General features: G+C 39.7%; 1 protein-coding gene across 7 annotated transcripts in view; it reads right to left on the reverse strand.

The window, feature by feature from the left end:
• SLC39A10 (solute carrier family 39 member 10) overlaps positions 1-14,409 on the reverse strand; it is a 147,273-nt gene that overhangs the window by 57,203 nt on the left and 75,661 nt on the right. The window contains exon 1 of one of the 7 annotated variants that reach the window (XM_061149104.1): positions 8,250-8,385. The exons of 5 other annotated variants lie outside the window; for them this stretch is intronic. The gene's annotated coding sequence lies outside the window, so the exon portion shown is untranslated. Of the gene's footprint in view, positions 1-1,556; positions 1,576-8,249; positions 8,386-14,409 lie in introns of those variants that run through there. One more of the 7 variants, XM_061149110.1, reaches the window with a different exon arrangement.

Here is a 14,409-nt window from a genome sequence, read left to right on the forward strand (position 1 = left end):
CTGTATAATTCTGACTGAAAAAACTAAAATCCAGCAACTATAAATCTTAGTTTCTGGTGAACAAAGTCACATTGTGTCACATGTGGAGGAAAGTGAATTAGTTTCAATATTTCACAAGCATTTGTTTATAGAGTTTTAATCACATTATATAATCATTTTAACTTCAATTTGTGCTATTGTTTTTTACCTGCTTGGTTGGATAAGTCCAAGATATGGGGAAAGACCACAAAAGTCTGAATGCTTTTCAGGCAGGTCTTGTTACATCCTTTCAAATTGTTCTCTAGACAAATTAAATTTGGCTATACTGCCACCAGCTGTGTGATCACAGTATTCTCATTAATTTTGGAACAGGTAAAATTCCCAGGTGTCAGAGGGGTAAAGAATTAGCCTGCCAAATTCAGGAGATGTAAGAGAAGGAAGCATGTTTGATCCCTGGGTCAGGAAGAACCCCTGGAGAAGGAAACGGCAAAGCACTCTAGTATTCTTGCCTGGAAAATCCCATGGACGGAGCCTAGCACACTACAGTCCATGGGGTCGTAAAGGACTGAACACACACACAATACAAAATTACCTTATTCTTATTTACATTTTCAAATTATTCCTGGTGTCTCTATATTTTTATAAACATACATGAACTTTTTATATAACATGGCTTAGTCATATTTTCTGCAGAAGACATCTTCAATTCTGTCCAGTGCCTTTTTACTTTGATTACAATGTTTTCCCTTTCCTGGATAGAAGTGTTTCCATGTACATGCACTGACGTCTATAATTTATTTTTGCAATTTCTTTATGATTTCTAAATTTAAGAAGTTTTTTTCCCTCCCTATATTTAATGTGTGTTGTTTTCTTTTAAAACAAAAGCCGTAATTAAAATTAACATGACCCATAACATCCATTTCTTTTTTAGGGAATATAAAACAACCGCTGAACAAACAATAGTCTTTTATCTGTTCGCTAAGAAAGTTTACATTTTTGCCTTAATAAAACTTTCAAATACGTGTGTTTAAGCAGCAATCTTCAGAGGAGAAGCTCTAAACATTTTTATATACAAATCATAAATTATATTGTAGATAATATTATATGTACAGTGTGCTTAAACACTTTTTCTTAACATCTCTTTCAGTGATTTGATTGTAGTTGATTTCCTTCTTCAGTTCTTTTTTCTAAATTAGTGATTATTTTCTTGAAAATAAACTTACACCAGTTGTTGTTGCTGTTGCTATATATATCAAATAATTCACCTTACTTGAAAAAACAAGAGTATGCTAATTTAAAACAAAAATCTTAACATATATATTCTACACATTAACAAGTTATGAAGTCAGTTGAAATTCTACATTAAACAAGGTCCATGGAAATAGAAAACATAATCCTGTTGCTTTGCAACATATGTTATATATAATACATGGTATCTGTTCTCAACTTTGCTGTAATTAAGCATACAATTACATAATAATTACATTATAATTACATAAAATGTTTTTCAAATATTACACTTTTACTGACCTCACTGATTTGCAAAGTACTAACAAATCATATCTTACTCTACATACCTTGATACGGTATATAAATCAATCTTTCCTCTGTCATGAGGCTATGTTCTTCTACAACAAAGCACAAAGCATACTTACTCACATGTAAACAGAATAAAACAATGATTCAGCCTCAGCAAAGGTGCACTGAACGGTATTATACCAGAACACCTGTTCACAGTTCTGTAAACACACTCATGAACTGCAGCGGGGAGTAAGGAGGAAAGGAAGAGGAAGGGGCAGCGAGAAGCCACAAAAATAAATATCAAACACCTTCTGCTCTGAAGGAGGTACAAGGAAGACACAGTCACCTTTTAAATGAGAGAAGGTAAACTGAGAGACACTGCATAAGTAGCAGTAGAAACACAATGATAGTGTTAGGTAGTAGCTCCAGGTCAAAGGACACATTACAACTCTAAGCATCATAAATAAGGGTGCTATTCCTCCGACAGGGAAGAGACAAAAAGCTTCTTATGCTATTTATGCGAAGAATATCTCAGAACTCATATTATTACCCATTCATTTATATTTGAATGCTTCTCTGCTAAAGTATTTTACTCATATAGGAACTAGGAAAATGTAAGTATTTTAAAAACAGCAACACGTCAAATAATGATAGAATACGAAGAACTGGATCCAGGAGTTGGCTGACTTAAAGGGTCAGACAGTTAACATTTTAGGATCTCTATGGCACCTACTCAATTCTGTCATTACGGCACAAAGCAGCAATACACAATATATTCATGTATCCATCAATATTTAATTTACAAAAGCAAACTGATTTGGTCCATGGCCGTAACTTGCTGACCCTTGACTTAATCTACACATTTTTAAAAAATTTACCAATTCAACAGACCAATTCAACAGTAGAGGAAACCACTACCATAAAACTCAAAACTTCACAGAACATGTAAAGTGAATTCATAAAAAAAGTTTAGGGGTACGAAGTGCATCTGAAAGTTTTTTTTACAAACATTAAAGTAACAGAGCAGTGGGATATATGTATTTGTGACCTTGTTACTAAAACTGAAAGCAATTTAATTTTCTTCTATGTGAATGAAAATAAATCTAAAAACTAAAGTGATCACTGACTGAAAAGTCTTTGATAATCACTAGAGTATCAAAAATAACTGTCATACAGCAGTTCATAGTAATTAGTAATTCTAATAACAATGCTTCTGGGTCCCATGAAAGTACATAATCTATGATAAAAGGTATCTCCAACATTCTGATTCAGTCTCTAATTCCCAAAAACCACTGCTATGAATGGGAAGGATGGTCCCCCAAAATAAGTGTAAACATGGCTGTACAAAATGTTAATGCAAAAACAACTATCTGATACCTTCTCTTTTGGCAGTAAAATCTACAGTATAAAGGGTAAATATAAACCATAATAGTTGTTTAGTCGCTAAGTTATGTCTGACTCTGGGACTCCATGGACTGTGTAGCCTGTCAGGCTCCTCTGTCCATTGGATTTCCCAAGCAAGAATACTGGAGTGGGTTACCATTTGCCTCTCCAGGAGATCTTCCCAACCCAGGGATTGAACTCCCTACTCCTGCATTGGCAGGCGGATTCTTTACCACTGAGCCACCAGGAAAGCCTATAAAGACAAAATCACAAAACCATATACCACTAACTCTTAATGAAAATAACTGAAACTGTACTTGAAAAGAATTTTAGGTTTTATCTGTATACTTACAAATCTGAAACATTCAAAAAACTAAGATCATGGCATCCAGTCCCACCACTTCATGGCAAATAGATGGGGAAACAATGGAAACAGTGAGAGACTTTATTTTCTTGGGCTCCAAAATCACTGCAGATGGTGACTGCAGTCATGAAATTAAGAACACTTGCTTCTTGGAAGAAAAGCTATGACCAACCCGGATAGCATATTAAAAAGCAGAGATATTGACAACAAAGGTCCATCCAGGCAAAGCTATGGTTTTTCTAGTAGTCACATATGGATGAGAGAGTTGGACCATAAGGAAAGCTGAGTGCAGAAAAACTGATGCTTCTGAACTGTGGTGTTGGAGAAGACTCTTGAGAGTCCCTTGGACTGCAAGGAGATCAAACTAGTCCATCCTAAAGGAAATCAGTCCTGAATATTCACTGGACTGATGCTGAAGCTCTAATACTCTGGCCACCTGATGCAAAGAACTGACTCACTGGAAAAGATCCTGATGCTGGGAAAGACTGAAGGCAGGAGGAGAAGGGGACATAAGAGGATAAGATGGTTGGATGGCATCACCAACTGATGGACATGAGTTGGAGCAAGTTTCAAGAGTTCATGATGGACAGGGAAGCCTGGCATGCTGCAGTCCATGGGGCTGCAAAGAGTCAGACATGACTGAGCAACTGAACTGAACAAATATGAAATCATCATCCCTTTCAATAATACCTTTTCACATGAAAAATCTAATACTGAAAATCTATTAGAGTTTGACACTATATGTTCTATGATGTGCTGACAATAAATTATTGTGTTCTGAATATTAAACATGGTCTCTTAAACAGTTGAAAATAATTTCAATAATGCTATTGTTATTTAAACTTTACAATTTCAGTTAAAAATTGCCTCATATCTGACACACTTTTGAATATTCTGATTATAGTAAATATTTATCAAGAATATTTGCTTATATATTTTGCTTATTTTGGAAAAACCTGTTTTGTGTGTGTGTGGTCTATTCACAGAACTTACAGAAAATGAAAAAAGTAGTTTGGAATACTGATAACTGGTATAATTTGACATTTTAATCAGTTTACATAAATGACTACATGAAATCTTATGGTTATTAAAGGTCCTTGAGACTATTTTTCAAATTTCATTAAAGTTTCAAAAAAACTTGAACTAAAAAAAAAAAGCTATGTGATTTTAACATTTTCAGTACAGTGGAGGCAATACAGTTATATGCGACTAAGTTAAACCAGAAGAAACCCAGACTGAAGTAACTGCTACTATTCATATACAAAGTTAATCTCAAAGATACATATTTAACATAAAGACCGCTTTCTGTCTGAAAAATTCCTCCAACATAATTTGCAAGAAAACAAGGACTTACACTGTTCAACCTCCATCCAAACTCACCCTCTATTTGAAAAATTAGGGTGAAAAGTAGTATCTTTTTCACAGTTCAAAAGGAATCATAGCAACATTAACCAGCTGGAGGAAATCTCAAAGTAAACTATGTAAGTAGCACTAAAGAATCTAATTGCAACTTAAAATAGTTTTGTTTTAGGGAAAGTTAAAGATGAAGGGAATGAAAACTCCAAGGGGAATCAATCAAACACTAGGGGGCAGCATCAAACTGTTGGGACAAACCGGACCTCTTCTAAAGGCTAAAGTCAGTATATTTTTAATAAGAATTACTTGTAATGAAAGATGACCTTATAGTAATAAACCTGTTATAAAGCAAAGTAACTAGCTGTTTTGATTACCTATACCTCTTTCCCATTTCTACTGTATATTCTTTTGCAATTTGTGAATAAGTTTAAAATACACTAGTGATTATCCTTTTGATATATACATACACAAAAACATTTCCATTCTTGAGGTAGCCACTACACAGATAAGGGCTGACATATAAAAATCCAAAGTATTTCCTTTGGTTAGTACTGAATTTAAATTTTGTATCACTTAAATAACATTTTTAATTTGATTAAAGAGTTTTGTACATTCACTGGATAAGGTGACACAAGTATTATTTGACAAAAAGCTATGGAGTATGTGCCCCTCAAGGAATTTAGTTTGGCAGAGAAAAGATGTATGTATGTAATTGTAAGTTGGAAAATGCATTTATAAGAAGAAATTCTATGGATTATTACATATGAATAACAGAGTAACTGTATCCTCTTCAGTGGCCCAGTAGAGACCATCAAACCTCATTCTGGAATCAAGATAGAAAGTAGTCCTGCAACCACTAATGAACTAGAAGGTTGGTAATGTAGAAAAGAAGGTAAAATGAATCATCTGTAGCCCTTTGATTCATTATGCCATTTAAAGGTCACAGTAAACCATGAGATAGATTTTTCTGGTACTTCCAAGTTCACAGATAAAAAAGATAAAGAAACTTGCTCAAGGTAACCAAACTAGTCAATAATGGATCAGTTTTGAACCTTAAGTCTCATCCAAGCCCTACATTCTCTCCAATAGTGGCCAAAACAAGGGTTGAGGAAGTGGGGTAATAGAATGGTAACAACATAATTCTTTTAATTAAAAGTAAATAATCATTCCTGTTGTTGAATAATTACCCTTGTTATAACACCTATGCCCTATATTCTTCATAAATCTGTTTAAAAACAAAAAGAAAACACACTTAGAGAAGTACCTATACCAAACTGGAGGCCTCCTAAAAATGGCTTCAAATCAAGTGCCTAAAAAAGTGGAGGAAGTGTGTTGAGTTTTAAGCTGTTAGTGGAATACAAATTAACACGAAGAAAAAGGTAAAGGTTGTTGTTTAATGGATAAGTTGTGACCCACTCTCTGCAACCCTATGGACTGTAGCCTGTCAGATTCCTCTGTCCATGGGATTTCCCAGGCAAAAATACTGGAGTGGGTTGCCATCTGCTTCTCCAGGGGATCTTCCTGACCGAGGGGTCAAACCCATGTCTCCTGCACTGGCAGGCGATTTCTTTATCGCTGAGCTACCTGGGAAGCCCCAAGTAAAAGTTACCACGTGATATACTGATGTCACCTCATAACTAACCACTTATTCTAAAGTAGCACAAATTACACAGGGGTTATTAACCAGAGAGCTGTATATAGAATTCAGGTTTGAGAATCTGGAAACAGAAGAAGGATATATTGTAAATTAACCTTAGTTATCCCTTCAGTTATAAATGTAGGCACAAAAAAAAAAAAAATCAGTTAACATACAGCACCTGACACTACTAATATAAATTATTCAAATTAAATCCTTTATTTACAGTCCTCCCAAGTTTGAAGTTAGGCATTATTACCTACCATTACTCTTGATATTTAATGCTTTACTAAAGCATGAATTCACCATTAATATTTAAAATTTTGGTAACTATATTTCAGTACAACTGGATTCTCTGGAATCTTATGTATTCCATATATTTAAAATCATCATTCAGAACTTCACCATACAAAAAAGTTTAAAAGCTTATCCACTACATTATTCTTTTCTTTTCTTCTAATCTACTCACCACTGATAATACACTGATAATCCTCTCTCGAGTATTTAGTGCAGGTAGGGATGTGAGATAACTGGTATGGACCCAAGGTCTAGAACAAGAGACTGACTCAAGATGATTTAACATCTGTAGAATTAAGTCCTAATAAAAAACAGCACACAAGAGTCTTCAGGCTTTCAATAGAATTACTATAATCAACTACATTTTAAATCTCCAGTTTTTCCAATATATTACTCGCGTGTTCTTAATTAGGTAAATTTAGATACCCGTCCAAAAAAATCCCCCCACACACAAATGGAACGTAAACTTGTCACTTGCTCGTTTTGCTCCATCAAGAATGACTCAGTTCCTAGGTGAAACTAGAGAACCGAACGGCGTAAGAGACTTAAAAAAAGTCCACAGTATAACCTACCATCTTTTTAAATTATGTGCTTTAATGTCACTTTATTACTTAAAACAGGGATCTGAGCGAAGGACACTTCCAACTGAGGGCTGCAGATCCTGCGGAGATCTCTCTTCCTCGTGCCCGGCTCATAAAGACAGCCCATGTGGACAGGCTCCCTCCCACGTGAACACTTCTTCAGAGAAGCCATAGGAAGCCACATGTCGCCTGCGCCCTCACCAGGCCTGGGCACTCGGGGATCCCGAGGGAGAAGCAAGGAGTTGAGCAGACCCCTGGACCCGGAGAAGGGGCTGCGAAGGTTCCCCGGCGTGGTGCAGCCTGGCGGGCACCCTAAGGTTCTCCGCCAAAAGGGCGTTCACGAACAAAGCCGGGGCAGCCGGCTCAGCCGGCCTCGCCCACCGACCCAGCCCCACCCGAGCCCTCAGCTCCAGGGACCCCAGCTGGCTTCAATATCAACTCCCCCGCGCCCCGCCTCGGCTTTCAGTTGGTCGGGGAGAGAGTAAGCCCCCACGAGGCCTCCCGCGGTAGGAGCTGAGGCGCCACCGTCCGTTAGCCTGCCGGGCCGGAACAGCGGCGCCCAGGCTCCATCCCGGGGATCCCCGGGACACACAGGAGGGGAGCACGCGAGAGGAAGAACCGGGGGCGCTTGCCGCCGCCTGTCTCCCAGCCCCTCCGAGACCGGACTGCGGACCCTCCCATCCTCGGGCCAACGCATCCCCGCCTCCACCGGCCACGCCACCCTCGGCCCCTAGCCGTCCGCGCGCAGCCCCCCAACCGCCGCCGCCTGCTCAGCGGTGACTCCCCCACTCCCCGCACGGCTCCCCAGCCTCGGCAGGAGGCTGACTCGGGCGCGGGTCCCGCACGCGGGGCGGAGGCTGCCCGGTCGCTAACCCGGCAGCAGCCCCGAGCGCACACGAGGAGCGGCGGCGCCCCACGCGCAGCCCACCGCGCGCTCTGCCCGGCTCGCCGCCGCCGCCGACTGCAGCAGCTGCGGGAAGCCCAGCGCCCCGATCCCCGAGGGACTCAGCCCCGACTCCCCGGTCCCTGTCTCCCTTTCTACCCCCCCGCCGTCCCGGGACTCTCAGTCTCCGCCGCGCACGGGGCCGGTTCTGGGGGAGGGAATGTAAACAAATCGGGGTTTTATAGTTACCTCACACTCGAGTGCCGTGTGCATCTCCTCTCCGCTCGGTACCAAACCCCGGCTGCACCAAATCGTGTATTCACCAAAGCCGGCTGCGCCAACTGCGTCGCGGAGACCCGCGCGTCGGACACCACGCTACGCTAGCGGCGTACACGGCCCACTCAAGTCCTTGCGCAGCCGCACCCCGTCCGCCTATGGGCGCTACGCTCTGGGCGTACACGCACCACCCAGCCATTCACTTCGAATAACGCAACTAGCGTAGGGGAACTGCCCCACTCGAGGAGTCCACACGGACCGTGAGAGCAATAGGAAATTCGAGTCTACGCAAACTGCGGAGCTCCGCGCTAGTTTTGTTCCAAGAAAAGACGCCGCGGGGGAGTTGAGAAGGCTTCTCACGCATGCGTGGAGAGACCATTTACCCCTCGCCTTTTCCCCGGGCTTTGCATGTCGGTTGCTGCGGCCCGCGGGAGGCGGACGAGTAAGGGAAGCTCTAAACGAAAACGCTTCAGCCAGGTTTCAGATTGATAAATTAAAATGTTTATCTGTACAGGAGTTAAACATCTACGTTAATTTAACCCCTCCCCTTTATTAAAGTAACCTTTCAATCTCCGAGGGGGAAAAGGAACTAGTACTTACTTAGTGCTAAATGCGAGGTATTTTGCATAGTTCTCCCACCCCCACCTCCCAATTTATTCTAAAGAGCACTTCCTGTGGGCCTTCCAAGCCTAAAAGAAAAAGTTGAATCCAGAGAGCTTGTCAGGCACGTAGAGGAATTCTCGAGGCTTCTGACAACTTTCCAACCTCTTCCACTACCTCCTACTGCTTAATCGATTATTTATTAACACCCAATAGCAAAACCTCCGGATTCAGCCAAGCAATTCCTAGAACTCCTGATCATGTCGTGCTCATTCCTGCTCCCATTGCTTTGCTCACACCATACTTGACATGTGAATTGTTTACTCCCCTCTTCAGGAGCAATTCACAGCCGGTACTTTCTTAAAAGGTGGCTGCCTTTACTTCATTACCCTGCTTTTTGGCATTTGATCTCCATGGTGAGGCTTATTCATTCTCTCTGGTGTGTCTGATTCTGTATCCAGCCAGAGAGTTACTGCAATGCCTTATTGGTATCTACCAGAGTGCATAAAACCATGATCAATAGCAATAGCAAGGTTTACTCTGTGGCAAGTACTTCCTGTTTGCTCTACATGGGTATTAGTTTCATCCTCATAACACAAAGAAGTGGGTATTATCCTGCCCCAGGAAACGGAGACACGACTGAACAGGTAGGGAGGAGAGTTGAGATCCAAACCCAGTTAGGACTACATATTCTGGTATTCTGCATATTTAATGAAGGAAGATTGTTTTGTTTTTGTTTAGTATCCCTACAAAGAATGTCTTTTAGGTGCTCAGTAAAGGCCTTCTGACTGCCAGGATACTCAGCTTCTCAGATCCCTTTGTTTTTTTGAAAAAGCCAACCCATTGACCTCACTCCTGCAGGTTTTCACTGCTGCCATTAGGGAAAGGGAGAAGTCCTGAGGTTTAAAGAGATCAAGTCTGAGTATACTAACTTCAGGTCTCACCATTGTCACTAACTGTGGGTGACAATGGCCATGGTCCTCAGATTCATCGATAAGTTAAAGGAATTGGTCTAAATTTATTCCGAAGTCTTTAGAGTTTATAAAATCAGAACCAAAGTCTTTAGGTTTCATAAAATCAATATACAGTACTTCTTTTGGGTTCAGAGCATAAAAATTTCCAAATTATCTATCCTGATATTTTAAGGCTGTAATTATTTTATTGAACATATTATTTCAGCAACTTTAAAATATATGCAATATCTTTCTCCTAAATTTCCATAAGGTAGAGCACTTACATTCCTGATATTAATATTTTAAGGTACTTACAACTTCACTGCTTTCTAAGGCAGAGGAACCAGAGATCAAATTACCAACATCTGCTGGATCATCGAAAAAGCAAGAGAGTTCCAGAAAAACATCCATTTCTGCTTTATTGACTATGCCAAAGCCTTTGACTGTGTGGATCACAATAAACTGTGGAAAATTCTGAAAGAGATGGGAACACCAGACCACCTGACCTGCCTCTTGAGAAACCTGTTTGCAGGTCAGGAAGCAACAGTTAGAACTGGACATGGAACAACAGACTGGTTCCAAATAGGAAAAGGAGTACATCAAGGCTGTATATTGTCACCCTGCTTATTTAACTTCTATGCAGAGTACATCATGAGAAATGCTGGGCTGGAAGAAGCACAAGCTGGAATCAAGATTGCCAGGAGAAATATCAATAACCTCAGATATGCAGCTGACACCACCCTTATGGCAGAAAGTGAAGAGGAACTAAAGAGCCTCTTGATGAAAGTGAAAGAGGAGAGTGAAAAAGTTGGCTTAAACTTCAACATTCAGAAAAGTAAGATCATGGCATCCGGTCCCATCACTTCATGGCAGATAGATGGGGAAACAGTGGCTGACTTTAATTTCTTAGGCTCCAATATCACTGCAGATGGTAATTGCAACCATGAAACTAAAAGACGCTTACTCTGTGGAAGGAAAGTTATAACCAACCTAGGAAGCATATTAAAAAGCAGAGGCATTACATTATCAACAAAGGTCCATCTAGTCAAGGCTATGGTTTTTCCCGTAGTCATGTATGGATGTGAGAGTTGGACTATAAAGAAAGCTGAGTGCCGAAGAACTGATGCTTTTGAACTGTGGTGTTGGAGAAGACTCTTGAGAGTTCCTTGGACTGCGAGGAGATCCAACCAGTCTATTCTAAAGGAGATCAGTCCTGGGTGTTCATTGTAAGGACTGATGTTGAAGCTGAAACTCCAATACTTTGGCCACTTGATGTGAAGAGCTGACTCATTTGAAAAGACTCTGATGCTGGGAAAGATTGAGGGCAGGAGGAGAAGGGGACGACAGAGGATGAGATGGTTGGATGGCATCACCAACTCAATGGACATGAGTTTGGGTAAACTCTGGGAGTTGGTGATGGACAAGAAGGCCTGGAGTGCTGTGGTTCATAGGGTCGCAAAGAGTCAGACACGACTGAGTGACTGAACTGAACTGAACTCTGCATAGAAGTTAAATAAGCAGAGTGGTAATATATAGCCTTTCCCTATTTGGAACCAGTCTGTTGTTCCACATTCAGTTCTAACGGTTACTTCTTAACCTGTATACAGATTTCTCAGCAGGCAAGTCAGGTGGTCTGGTATTCCCATCTCTTTCAGGATTTTCCACATTTTATTGTGATCCACACAGTCAAAGGCTTTGGCATAGTCAATAAGGCAGAAATAGATGTTTTTCTGGAAGCTTTTGCTTTTCTGATGATCCAATGGATGTTGCCAATTATGTATTTACAAGGCTAATAATGTCCAGCTGGTACACGCAGGTACAGAGGACCATTGACCAAATATACAAGTTACTCAACAGCTACAGCTGAATTGAATTCCACCATGATACTCATCCCTGTTCCAGCCCTTTCTCTCAGGATTCCCTAGATGTCCCACATTTTAGGAACTAAAGAGTTAATGTGTGGCTAAGACAGACTTCTATTTTAATTGATATGTCTTTATGCTCTACTAATTTTATATATTTTAAATATCATCTCTGTATAAAACTATAGGGTAATCTAAGAAAATATACTATGTCTTCTACCACTTTTATATACTCACTCAGACATTCATATATGCTCAAGTATCAGCATATTGATTAGGGCAGGACTTAGAAGAAAATTACTATGTAGGATAAATGACTGAGTTGCAAACCAGTATATTGCTTTCCCTGTTGGGAAAAGGAATCTCAGACAGTGATGTGTAGGCTTACTCAAAATTACCTGCTAAGGGAAACAGTGAAAAGTGCAGCAAAAAGTCACTATAATGTTTTATTTTTATCAGTTTCATATTCATATCAGTTTTAGGGAAAAGAATTTCTAATAAGTTAGAATCATGGAACTTTCTGAAAGTTCAGACTTGTTTTTTTATTTTGCAGTCATCTCATTTGATTCAAAAAGAAGCTCATCTGAACTATAAAAACAGCTTAGATGATTTGCAGTATGTGGGGGGAAGAGAAAGTATTGAATTATGTGCAAATGGTTGACCCTCATTTGCTTTGCTTCAGTCACAATTTTATTTCACATATCTAAAATTTCAAGGATGACCAATCTACCTTTGTGCAGCAAGATATAATAAATCCAATGGCTTTTTTTTTTGCACTTCAGAGGGTTAGAAAAGAACCAGGTATAATAAATAAAGGAAATAAGAACCATGCTTCACACCTCAATCTTTAGCTGTGAATAAAGAAAATCTGTCATAAACCTTTTTTCCCCTCTAGTAGAGGAGAAAATTGACATCATACACAACAAAATTAAGAGCCTTTAATTAAGTTTATTAAAAACATGAGTGCTTCTGAGAAATCAAGCCTTTCAAACTCAACAATTCTTTCCATGAATCAAAATGAGTAATAATCAAAGATAACATAAACTCCTTAAGTCCATATTCAGTTTAAACTGATTTTTACATGACCATAAATGTTTGGTTCAGACAAGTTTATACCTGAGAAGGAAGACTAAATTATATTGGTATATAGCCCTGATGTGGAGAGTACTAAGTACCAGGAATAGGTGTTAAAGAATTGGGAAAAGAAGAACTCAGGAATATGTTCTAAATCTAGACTCAAAATTAACAACTTGCTTATTCAGTTTTAGAGACTCCACATTTTAGCCTGGAAATTAAGGCTTCAGCTTTAGATCTAAAGCCAGAGAAATATGAAAGGTATATTTCCCTCCCTGTTCTTTAAGGCCTGTAACATTGTGACATTAAACATGTTAACCCTATGGTCAGGATGGGAACTGAGGCCTGTCGGGTCATATTTTTCTGATCCCTTGAGGAATTATGGCTCTATCTCATCTAAAGCCTTGCCATTACTAAAGTGAAGATAAACAGGCCCTCAGAACTTACATGGAAATTCTCAGAGAGAAACACAGAAGCCCTTGTGTCTCTTTCTAAAAAGCAGGACTCATGAACTAGAGAAGGCCATCGTCTTCCAGAGAGCCCCCAACTTGGAAAGGGTAACAAAGGCAGGGGGACAGGCGCCGACCTCACCCTGGTGAGAAACATATTTGATTGACATGCCTGGCAAGTGAGATCATTTTAAGCTGGTAGGCTAATTCAATAAAGTCAGTTTCAAGTTCTCTGCAGAAATAAAAATAGATTAGAGAAATGAAACAAAATGACAAGTCAAGCAACTCACCCAGCCAGGGTAGAAAATTAGCTTTCAAAAAAAGTTTTCTTTGATATGCTTTGCCTAGATAATGCTAACAATAAACTTGCCAGATCCCTTAGTTTTAATTCATTGTGATACAAACAAAAGACCCTTAACTTTAGATATCCCTACTGGGAGAAAGACAATAATGTAGAAGCTTAGAACCTCTGATTTCAGCCTCTGATTTGCTGTGGCAAATCCTTTCAAAATCGGAATGAGACCTAGCCTAGGAGAAAGGGGAAGACCCACTCAGAAGAATAAACAAAAGCAAGAAGCTCAGTGCTAGAGCGAGGATAACAGGCCAATAACAGATTTGACTATGTGACAGTGATGGAAAAGCTTCTCCCTCAAACCTACTCTATTGTCCTCACCAATCCTGGAATTCCACATTTAGAACTTCGTTCCTGGGCCTTGAAGCCAAAGAGATTTTGAGGGAAGTTTACTACCATTTTATTACTTATCTATATTGCTGTGAGAACATACTTTTTGAGGTCTTTACTGAAGAGAAAGTTTTTAAGAAGGGAGGAAATTTGATTATCCAGATTCTTAAGGGTAGTGTGGTATAAAAAGGACAGGAGGAAAAACAAGACGTACTGCCAACTTTTCAATCTTGCTTCTAGCTACCTTGCTCACTCACAGAATACTAAAAAGAAGAAAAACAGAAGGCTTGGTAAGCAGCCCCTTGTACCAACCAAGGGGCTCTAGAGGCCAACAGACAGTCATCTTTAAATTCCAGGAGCACAGTGGAAATCAACTTTCCAAACCTTAACTCTTATTTCAAAGGAATATGTATTTATCATGTAATATAAATAACCACATGAATATTACCGATTTAAAGAATATTTGTGGATGGTTATTGTTCAATTAAAGAAAAATTATCAACATGGAAATGA

Source organism: Dama dama, chromosome 8 (assembly GCF_033118175.1).
Source record: "Dama dama isolate Ldn47 chromosome 8, ASM3311817v1, whole genome shotgun sequence".
NCBI lineage: Eukaryota > Metazoa > Chordata > Mammalia > Artiodactyla > Cervidae > Dama > Dama dama.